The 12,064-nt window shown below is 39.8% G+C and overlaps 1 protein-coding gene across 4 annotated transcripts in view; it reads left to right on the forward strand.

Moving 5' to 3' along the window:
- Positions 1-12,064, forward strand: part of DTNBP1 (dystrobrevin binding protein 1) — a 142,652-nt gene that overhangs the window by 93,248 nt on the left and 37,340 nt on the right. The window lies entirely within an intron of this gene.

Here is a 12,064-nt window from a genome sequence, read left to right on the forward strand (position 1 = left end):
TTCAAGACTAGCCTGGCCAACATGGTGAAACCCTGTCTCTACTAAGAAATACAAAAATTAGCTGGGCATGGTGGTACACGCCTGTAATCACAACTACTTGGGAGACTGAGGCAGGAGAATCGCTTGAATCCAGGAGGTGGAGGTTGTAGTCAGCCGAGATAGTGCCTCTGCACTGCAGCCTGGGTGAAAGAGCAAGACTGTGTCCCAAAAAAAAAAAAAAAAGTTAATTGCAACCATAACACATAAAACTGTCCTTGCCCATCTAAATTGTCTTGCCTGTAATATCTTAGAAAACTATGCTCCAGGATTAAGTCTAGGCTCTTTACCATAGTAGACAGAAGGCATCCCGAGGGCCATGCTTGTGTCTCCTCAGCTCATGGGCCAGCAACATGTAGCACCATCTTGCATCATTTTGGGCACGCTGACCTTCTTCATGGAGTCCATTTCTTTTTCCTCTTCCCCTCACAGGGCTATTTCCTGTTTCCCTCTGAAATTGCACAGTCTCTCCCTCTTCCGGGAGGTCCTCCCTGAAAGCTCATGAGGTGTACCTCCCACGTCTATTCTTCATGTTCAGTGGTTGTCTGCAGTGTTTTTTCCCCTCTGAGAGTATAGTTTGCTGAGTATATCTTGGACCAGACAGTATTTTGAAACGCGTTTTTCTCGTAAAACTCAAAGAGAAAACATATGTCACTCTGAAAGCTGTTTTGGCCACCAGTTTCCATAGCTGTGGTAGCTACTTCTGCTTCCTTTCCAGGGGTCACTTTTCAGCAGTGACATTTTCCCTGCAACTTTTGCTAACTCTGTTATTTGTTCCCTTGTGAGACAAAGTATCAAAATGTCAGTTTCAAGTGAAAATGTTACCATAAAATTAAAGCAAGTGGTTCGGCGGCCTCTTGCCCATAACAAGTGATTTTGGAGAACAGTGGCAACATGGTAGGGGATGAGTGGGTTATTTGGTTTTCTTCACTTTTTAGTTTCTCTCATATTCAGCCTGTTCTCAGATTTTCTTGTTTTAGCATTAATAATTGCCTTCCGAGGATTTTGTCTTATATTACACCCTAAATAACAAATGTGTCTTTGTTTACTCAGACTTTTGGTAAGTAGTTTAATATTATATTAAGGTATACCTTTTTTTCCTTCAAATTTAACACTGGAATAGTCCAAAGAACTTTAAAACAAAAAAAGGTTTTTATGGTAGTCACACACAGCTTTGCCTTCCAGTGGTGGCTTTGGTTTGTGTAGAAGGAACAGAGTGGAACCATCACTGGTTTCTGGAATGGGGCGGTTTGGGCTAGCGTGGCAGTATCATGTGCTCTGTATTCAGAGGACATATAGCAGGAAATTATGTTTATGTTTGTAATATAAATCTGTTTTCAACTCTCTGCTCAGAAAAATTAGTACTAATAACCTCGTGGTGGAAACATTGGACTGCACTAAGAAACCTGTCACTCTTGTTTTAGGGTTGGATTGAACAATACCGAGAAAGCTGGGACACTTTGTTTTAATTGAGAGAAATATTAGAGGGTCTTTCCACCAGCAGATAAGTTTGGGTTTTTTACATGTCCAAGTAATTCCAGAGAAGCTCTTCCTTTGAATGGTTAGACACTTCACTACCCTCCTCCTCCTCCCCCACAAACATTTTTTAAGCATTTGGGCAGAACAGCTTGCTGAGGGCAGTGCTCTGTGTGCTGAGAGATGTTTATTTCTGAGCACACTGGAGAGCGTGACAATAGATTGACTTCGAATAATTTTTGGTGAAAACAGTATGCTCAGAGTAAACTGAAATAAATGTATGCAAGGCATCTAAAGTTATATGGATGGTACTGGAAGTGTTTACCTTTAGAAGTCAGATCCTTGATAGATCCCTCATGTGACAGTGCGCCCTTCCCTGCTTAGTCTCAATTCTTCTCTGGGAGAAGGAGAGCCTCCTTCCCCCAGGCAGCTCTTGCATGTACTGAAACCTGGTGATACATCTAGGAAGGACTTGTGTTTACTGTTCTTGTGTCTACTCTGCCGTGTGCTAGGAATGTAAGATGAATAATGATGCTTCCACCAGTGTTTGCGTCTTTAGCAGCTGTTGCACCACTTTGCACACAGTAGGCCCTCAGTCAGTGCTTGTGGAAACCATCCATTTATACAGCCTCTGCATTTTGTCTTTGTAACTCTTTGTGTTTTTGTGGTGATGCAGAGAATCCACATGGGGTTCTGGTTTGTGTATGTGTTCTGATTCTGAAGGTGTGAGCATCTCCTGAGACATGATCTCTTTGTACCTGTGAAACACTTAACCATCTGGATTTATTCTTTTAACAAATGAGCAGAGATTCTCCTTTTTGTTTGTTTGTTTTCTTTTGAGACAGAGTTTGCTCTTGTTGCCCATGCTGGAGTGCGGTGGCGCAATCTCAGCTCACCACAACCTCTACCTCCTGGATTCAAGCGATTCTCCTGCCTCAGTCTCCTGAGTAGCTGGGATTACAGGCACTTGCCACCATCCCCGGCTAATTTTTTGTATCTTTAGTAGAGCAAGGGTTTCACCATGTTGGCCAGGCTGGTCTCAAGCTCCTGACTTCAGGTGATCTACCTCTCTCAGTCTCCCAAAGTGCTGGGATTACAGGCGTGAGCCACTGTGCCTGGCTGCTCCTTTGTTTTTTAAAATAGCGCTAGGAACCTATGCTGCTGTTGTTAAAGTTAGTATTTTCTATAGACTGACCACACTCTGTTTTTCATTTTTAAGGATTTTCGAATGGACTCTTTACTGTAATTTATATAATCTCTTATTAGAGTTGATTAGCTTCAGAAATGTTATTGATTTAATAAGTCAAAATCTTGAGTTTAAAATGAACTTTGCTTGAGTTTTTTTCAATATATATCATGTATCAAAAATTTTCTATATGGTGATAAAGATGGAAAAGAACAGTGGCTACTTTAGTAAACTAATGTTGATCATTGTAATTGTCATAATTTTGATATTGAAGGCTAAAAAATATACCTGAAAAAAGACAATGTAAGTGAACAGTAACTTTGCTACTATTTAGAGGATAAACAAGGTTTAATCTTTAAACCATGCATTTTAGATTAACCCAAATATGTGTGTACATATTAGGCAGTTAGCAGATGATTAAGAACATGGAATTCTGGGCGTGGTGGCTCACACCTGTAATCCCCACACTTTTGGAGGCCAAGGCAGGAGGATCACTTGAGCCCAGGAGTTAGAGACCAGCCTGGGCAACAGAGTGAGACCTTGTCTCTACAGATAATTTTAAAATTAGCTGGGTGTGGTGCTGCACACGTTTAGTCCCAGCTCCTCCAGAGGCTGAGGTGGGAGGATCACTTATGTCAGGGAGGTTGAAGATGCAGTGAGTCATGGTCACATCACTGCCCTCCAGCCTGGGCAACAGAGCAAGACTATCTCTAGAAAAAGAGAAAAAAAAGAACATGGAATCTGGAGCCAGACTGCGAATGCTGAAATGCTAGCTTGGCTCTTATCTAACCTCTCTGAGCGTCATGAAAATGATAATAGGACCTACATCTTTGAATGGCTTTCAGGACTGCATTGATACACATAAAGGGTTTACACCTGTACCTGGTATTTATGTAGAAGTGCTATATATAAGACTAAGCTATTATTACTACACAGACAAGGCAAACAAGTTAAGTGACTTGTTTCCCATTGTTTGGTTCTTGTCTTGTAATATAGATATAGGAACAACAGAAAAATCAAATCAAAACCTCCCCAGGTTACAGACTCAAGTTTTCTGTGCATATTACGTATGGAGGGGAGGAGTCTGCTCCAACCATTAAAGGAAGGGCATCAGTCAGGCTGCTGAAAAGCTGTTAGGCACACGGGGTGGGTTTGACTCACTTTTATCACCTACAGCTGTATGTCCTTGGGCAAGTAACCTAACCTCTGAAGTCTACTTGCTCAGCTATAAAATGGGAACAATAGTGCTTTTTTCTCACTTGTATGAGAAAAAAATGAAATAACAGTGCCAGCCATACAGTAAATATGGAATAAATTATAAGGTGTTTGTAATTATGAATTCATGCTAATTATAATTCCTGTTTATGTGACTCTTAAGTCTGATTATCCACAGGCTGTCACTTTCTTTAATGAAAACAATAGATTAAGATAAATTATTACCTTATAAATTAAGGTATTTATTCACATGCAAATATTAATTGGCTTCAGAACTCAAACTTTGGTTTCAGAAACAGTTTATTAACAAATGTGCAGTAGTAGAAATTAAGTTTTGGAAAAATTTGAAAATGTTTAGTTTTAGGATGAGCACTAACTTTGAGATTCACAGATTTGTTCTCTCGTTCATCAAAGGTTTATTTTGTACCTGCTAAGTCTAAGTGCAGAATATAAAGATTAAGACCAAGCGTCTAGCCCCCAAGAAGTTCACAGTGCAGCTGGCAGTCAATAGTGACAGTACTATGAGTTGACACCCTGGGGTTAGCTTGGGCTATACAGGGTTACAGTGGAGGCCTGCCAGAAGTGAACAGTGCCTAGAGGTAATGCATTGGGCATCCTTACAGTCACTTGTCACTACACCTGTGGAATTCTGTGCATCTGTTTTGTGAATATACAAGTATCTTGCAAAAGATCTCACTTGGCTGCTGAAACCCCAGGAGCAGTGGTTATTATAGTGAAACTAAAAGAGCGAGCGAGGGAGGGAAGAACAAAGGGAGGGAAAACTCTTCATGGATATGTGATTTGCAGTCTTTAAAGAGATTGAGGTTTATTGTGACAGGTGATATACTTGTTCAGTCTTTTAATTGAGATTGACAGTTCTTTGAATGAACTTGAACTGTGACAGCTGAAATCTTTTCTTTAAACTATAGGCAGTTAAAAGCTTTATTCTCCCTTTTTGCGATAGGAGTTTCTAAATATGTTCACCAATAGAATAAGTAGTACAATGAACCTCCACGTCCCCATTACCCAGATTCAGCAATCAACATATGGCCAGTGGAGGGTCTTCTGGACCCCTGCCTGTGCCCTTTCCACTTCATTATTTTAAAGCTGATTCCCCTGTAATCCCAGCTACTCAGGAGGCTGAGGCAGGAGAATTGCCTGAACCCAGGAGGCGGAGGTTGCGGTAAGCCAAGATCGCGCCATTGCACTCCAGCCTGGGCAACAAGAGCGAAACTCCGACTCAAAAAAAAAAAAAAAAAAAAGCTGATTCCATGTGCCATGTCATTTTCTCTGAAAATATCTCATGTATACCTCTAACAAAATAAGACTGTTTTAAACGTAACCACAATGCCATTATTCTTAAAAATAACCCAATTATTATAATTTCTTAATGTCATTAAGAAAGATATTTTAATGTTAGACTTGTTAGATTGAGTGAAATAGATGTTAAAACATTTATATTTTTGTAATACCTAGTTTACTAATATTTGATTTACTAAGTGTGTGGTTTTGAATTAGTCTTTATTTTCCTGTTGTCTACTATTCAGTTAAACCACCTTAGTTTATATTCAAATACTATTTTTTATCAAAAACTTTTACCCCCTTTAAGTGAAAATTTACAAAAAGCTGTGAATATAATTAGCTTATTTTTAAGCACTCCCAGGAAGAAAAGAGTAATCTAAACAAAAATTGTCTGAAATTTGAAGGAAAGTGACTTTATTGTAGTGAACAGTTTACAGTACAGGGAGACACAGCCTTAGGTATAAAATGAAGCTGGGGTTTGGGCTTTATAGCAAAAGTTTCACCCTTGTTCCCAGCCAGGTTTGTTGAATACAGTGAATTTAAGTTTCTCTTCAAAGAATCAGTATGTCAATATGTTCAGTTTCTTTGTACTTTGTTCTCCATTTTAATGTTTAATTTCCTCATCTGCTCGCCCCTAGTTTGAGTAAACAACCTTCCCACCAGCTCTATTCAGTAGTTCACATCTGTTCCCCTGGTCACCTGCACCATCCTGAGTCACCCCTGGTCACTTGCTCTGACCTGAGTCACCTTTAGTCACCTATTCCATAGCTATCTTTCATGCTAAAACTGCTCACCCTGCCACTCTGGCTCAAACCCCTGCCCTCTTTAAAACAGCCATTCAGAATTAGCTTAGACTGTGCCATCCAACCCTAGCCAATAGGGGAATGACATGGCAGTAGGGGCTACCTGCCAGGGACAAGAACCGCTTCCTCTCCCTTTTTCAGGTGTGCTCTTGCCGTTGCTCCATCCATGAGATGCACCCTTCTATAGAAGTAAATTGCCTTGTTGAGAAAGTTTATTTTCAAGTGCTATTTCTTTTGCGGCGCCGAAAGTTCATTTCTAAGTAAGAAATAAGCTTTTATTTATTTATGCAAATACAGGATTCAAACTTGTTTAGTTCCAACTGATTGATATAGCTGAGTTCTGATGGGTTCGTTCAGGTGGGCTCTGAAAGTTTCAAAGTTAAACAGAGGTGTGGGTTTTTGGAGAATTCAGAGTACATGTGTGACTGCTAGTCAGCAAACGGCCCCTTGGCTGTATATTAAATGTAGGCCCAGTTAGGTACTTAGGATCCATCTTTAGGCACTGGCTCTTTCAGGTTCACATTTGTTCACACTAATAACTTTAGAAAGTAAAGAGTTTACTCTGCAAATAGAATGGGCATGTCTTATGGATCTGCTGGAAGAGATAAGATTTAATTTTTTATCTGCCAGTGAGCTTTCTGATTTACAAGGTGGAGTTTTTGGTGCTTGCCCAGAAGGGAAAAGAGAGGCAGATACAAAAACAGGGCATTATTATGGCAGAAACTGAAAATGAAAACAACACATTTTCAGGTTCCTTTTTTTATCCCCCTTTTGTTCTCTGGAGCAGCAGGTTTAGGCTAATGAGCCAAACTATTTCTGGTTATTTTTGTAATTTTTCAAAAGCAGGCTATATATGTCACACAAAAAATTCAGTAGTGTCTTATTTGCTGTCTCGAGTTGCTTTAATGTGTTACAGTGTGAAATATGCTACACACATTTGGTCCTTGCGTAATAGAAAAGCAATACCAGCTTTAAACTACAAATTCTCTAGGTGCTATCTTAGACACCTCATTCCACTTTTTGAAAATATTTTTTATTAACCGCTATTACTACGAATATGTAGAATACATTTGTTTGTTTCTGCTAATGATGTGGTTTTCTGGTTTGTTTTTTTAATTTTTAAATTTATTTTGTGTATGAGTTTTGGTACCTGAATTTCTTCTTAACTGCAGTGTTGTATTGAGTCTTCCTGTGTTTGAAGATGCAGAATGGAACAAATTGGTTTGATTATCCAAGGCTTTTCAGACTAAGATACCCTTATGACATTTGCAAGAAAGGGGAGATACAGCCTCAAATTTAAGCTTACATTTCAACTGAAGGAAAATTTGGGCTGCTGGGCTGTAATGTAATTAGTTCTGACAGTTTTACAGTATCATGATAAACATTTGTATTTTTGTAGCATTGTGGAATAAAATCTGAAACTGCCTCTTTTCTTGTGCATCTCTGTTTTCTAGTCAGGGCATAAAAACTATTTAGAAACTCTTTCTGTAATGTTAACACCATGTGAATTGATCTAAGAGGAAGGAATATTTTGGTTAATAGTCTATTCAGTACATCAAATAAAAACATGAAAAGGCCCAAAGAAAGCATTCTGTACACCACAATATATTATTGAATAGAACCAGCTCTTGTAGAAAAGTGAATTAAATCCCGGATCTTGTAGTCTTTATTTGAAAATGTGAAGTCCATTTTCATGAGAGTGTCTTTGGCAGGGTGTGAGTGTGTATGGAGGTGGGTGTTCTTATTGTTGTTCTTTTGTATCAGTTTCAGCTTCAATTTTCAGCTTCTTCCAAAAGATTATACTTAGTAAATTAGGAATTGATTTTGTCAGTCTCTAGGCCAGAGTAAATGGCAATGCTAAAACAGATTTGCACAAAAATATGGAGACTATAGTATAGGGATAAAGACTTGTGGTACCTTTCCTCACCCTTTGCAAGGGTCATGACCAACACTCCTGTAACAAAAGACAGGTTAGCAAAAGAAAAGCATAACAAATTAATCAGAGTTTTCTATAATATGGGAGCTTTCAGAAACGGAGATCCAGACACCCAAGTAAAACTGCCTGTTTTTATACTTAGTTTCCATGAAGAATGAACAGCTGTGTAGAAATGTGATTGGACAAAAGAGTATGATCTAATGGTAATAACTGAGAGGGGAAACCCCACAAGGCCTATCTGTTCAGATTCTTGGCCTCTCGATACAGCATTCCTTCCTCCCGCATATAGGGTAGGACCCCTCTGGAATAAGGGTCTTCAAGAGAGAAAGAAGAGAGCAACCTTTCTAGGTTTTATAACTTGCTTTGGGGAAAGGGGAGTTCTAACGTATATGACCTCTTGGGGAAGAGGAATTCTGATTTCTGTGACTTGCTTTGAGGGAGGAAGAAGGGCTAGAGAAAGGAGGACAGGAGAAGGTCATAGAAAATTTGCTTCGTCGGCCCTTCCAACATCTTTCACTGTGAAGCATTCAGTGTGCCAAAGTGCTATGCTTTGGAGTATCTTTTTCTGGACCCCAGCATTAGCCATGTGTGTTTCCTTTTCAGATCTTTAAACTAAAATTAATTACTTGGATTTACTTGTATGTTGTACATGTATTTTACAGAAAGTACAGGCCCTTTGGAGATGCTGTAGGTGGTACAGCTTTATAGTTCTAATTCGCTGTGTATTTGAAGTATCAAAGTAAAACCAGATTATTTACATATTGGTGTCTGTAAAGGTTTCCCAAATGAAAATCGGGCTTTTAAAAAATGAATTTCTAGCCTGGGCAACATGATGAAACCCCATCTCTACAAAAAAAATTTTTTTTTTAATTAGCCAGGCATTGTGGCATGCACCTGTAGTCCCAGCTACCCAGGAGATTGCAGTGGGAAGATGGCTTGAGCCTGGGAGGTGGAGGCTGCAGTGAGCTGACGTCACACAACTCCACTCCAGCCTGGGCGGCAGAGCGAGACCCTGTCTGGGGAAAAAAAAAAAAAAAATCCAAGTTACTGTTCACGGATTCAATAAGGAATTGTGCCTGTATCCTTTGTTAAGCATTAGGGATTCAAAATTGAAAAGATTCTTGCCTTCAAGAAGCCGGCAGTCTGTAAGGAAGAGGCAGAAAAACAGTAAGATAATTGCTTTAATGAGAGTATATACATGTGCATTTTGGCACAAAAACGAGTCTCTCAGTCCTCTTGGGAATGTTGGGACAGGTGTTTTGATGAGTGTGGGTTAAGGGTCGGGTTGTTTTTTTTTTTCTTTTTTCTGTTAACCTTAGCAAAAAGTAAATCATAGAATTTGTGTGTTGATTGTCCACCATATGCCAGGCACTCTGCCGGTTAGCAGGTCTACCCCTGTATAGTAGGCATGCATTTTAACATGTGTACAGACACACATACATATATATACACACAGGTGTATATATATGCAGGCACTTATACAGAGAAGGGGCGAGAGGGAGGGAGAAGGGAAGAGCGAGGCGGGCGGACACCTTCACGGAGTTTCATCTAAGTGAGAAGAGGGAGTTTACAAGCAATCATCAGCATTATCACAGGGACATAATTTAGCCAAGGAGTATAGAAAGGGCAGGGACTACCTGAGGTGGTGACTATTAAGTCTGAGACTAAAGGACAAGACGGAGAGAACTAATATGAATAAGGAGAGGGCATGAAATTTCTATGCAGAAGGCACTTTGTGTTCAGAGGTTGGCAGGTGTGAGACAACTGAAAGAAGGCCTCTGTGACTGGAATGTGGTGAGGCTGGAGAAGTTAGCAGAAGCCAGAGTGACCGTAACAGGTCTGTTGCTTAAGGCATGGCATGTCACTACACTGACACCAAGGCTTTCAGTGGAGAAGGAATTTAATAATTATAGGCCGCTGAAAGAGGAGATGGGAGGAAACGGTAGTCATTGGTTTGCCAGGTATACCACATTTTGGGGTAGTATGTCCTGAACTCCCTGAGGAGTTTAGGTCTAGATATTTTAAGGGGTTTGGAGTGGGCCAATGTCTGGAGATTGTTGATTAGTTGAAGAGTGCAGGGTGAAGTCATAGGATGGGAGATGGAACTGCATTCTCGCACTGATTTCCTTTCTGTGTGGGAGTCTTAACCGGTTGGCCTCAGCTGTTTCACTGTAATACAGCGTCTGAAGAACATCTTAAGTAATTCTTCAACAAAATAAAGCTTACAATTCTAATGTCAGTGATCCTGTCTATAAGAACAGTGGGCATGCAATTGATTCTTAAACAAAAGCCTTGTGATTCTAAGGTCAGAAATCCTATCTAGAGGAACAGTGGGGAGGCAAATGGTCAGTGTCTAGTGCTGTATAACTTTGGCTACAGGGAAGTGGGTCACAGTGTGGCCTGATTAAAATTTAATTATCACTATATTTCTGCCCAGAACTTAGCATGTAATTCTTGTTAGCCTATGAAGACTATTTTATCAGATTTCAAAGGGGTTTGTTAGGGGAAAAAAGTACAGTTGACTCTTGAACAACACAGGGGTTAAGGGGACTGACTCCAGTCTCAAAGGCAAATGGAAATCTTTGTATAACTTTTGACTCCCCAAAAACTTAACTACTAATAGCTTACTGTTAACCAGAAGCCTTACCAATAACATAAACAGTTGATTAACATGTATTTTGTGTGCTATATGTATAATATGCTACATTTTCACAATAAAGCAAGCTAAAGAAAATAAAATGTAACTAAGAAAATTACAAGGACGAGCAGGGCGCGGTGGCTTACGCCTGTAATCCCAGCACTTTGGGAGGCTGAGGCAGGAGGATCACAAGGTCAGGAGTTCGAGATCAGCCTGGCCAATGTGGTGAAACCCCGTCTCTACTAAAAATACAAAAATTAGCCAGGCATGGTGGCGGGTGACTGTAGTCCTGGCTACTCAGGAGGCTGAGGCAGGAGAATCGCTTGAACCTGGCAAGTGGAGTTTTCAGTGAACCGAGATCGCACCATTGCACTCCAGCCTGGGTGACAGAGTGAGACTCTGTCTCAAAAACAAACAAACAAAACAAAAAAAAATTACAAGGACAAAAATATATATATTTACTATTCATTACGTGGAAGTGGACTGTGGAGATCTTCATCTTCGTTGTTTCACGGTGAATAGAAGGAGGACGAGGAGTTGGTCTTGCTGACTGAGGGGTGGCATAGGTAGAGGTGGTGGAGGGAGACGCAGATACATTTGGTGTAACTTTTATTGAAAAAAATTCATGTATAAATGGACTTGCCCAGTTCAAATCCATGTTGTTCAAGCGTCAATGGTATTATCTTTTTCTTTTCCATACAAGGTTCATGGCTGAGACTCCTAAAACAAAAGCAGGTGAACAAAAGAAAAGCAAATTTATTTAATATAAGCTTTACATGACATAGGAACATTCAGAAATTAAGATAAAAGAAACAGAGACACCTGTGTGTTTTTATGTTAACTTTGATGAATAGTGGAGATTCATAGAGAAATATGATTGGAGGATGAAAGGATATTTCTGATATTCTTTCAGTAATAAATGGGGGCGGGGGAAACTTAGGAAGACCTGTTCAGATTCTTTTCTTCAGGGATAGGAACATTCCTTTATTTCAGGTATACACAGGCTACCTCTCTAAAGAGGGTCTTGGACCTACTTTAGGGGAAAGTTAGACAATTATTTTATGGACTGCTTCAGGGGGAAAAGGTAGAGAAGGTGAAAGTGGCCTTCCTGATTCTGCTGTTTTCTCATATGCCAAGGTATACCATATTTTGGGTTAGCATGTCCTGAACCCCATCAGGGGCATAAGCTATATTATGCATATATTATCATTATTCCTCACAGCAACCTGTAGTGTTCTTGTTCCTATTTTATTGAATTGGAGAGATTTTAATAACTTTCCAAAATTATCCAGCTAGTAAGTGGCGAAGCAGGAGTTTAAACATTATTGTTTTGTAGTGAAATAATCCAGCTCCATAAAATATTTAAAGAGGTTTATTCTGAGCTAAATATGAGTGGCCATGGCCCGAGACACAGTCTCGGTCCTGAGAACATTTGCCCGAGGTGGTTGGCTTACAGCTTTTTTAGGGAAATA

Source organism: Sapajus apella, unplaced genomic scaffold (assembly GCF_009761245.1).
Source record: "Sapajus apella isolate SASKATOON/1434 unplaced genomic scaffold, GSC_monkey_1.0 scaffold63, whole genome shotgun sequence".
In the NCBI taxonomy this organism is placed as follows: domain Eukaryota; kingdom Metazoa; phylum Chordata; class Mammalia; order Primates; family Cebidae; genus Sapajus; species Sapajus apella.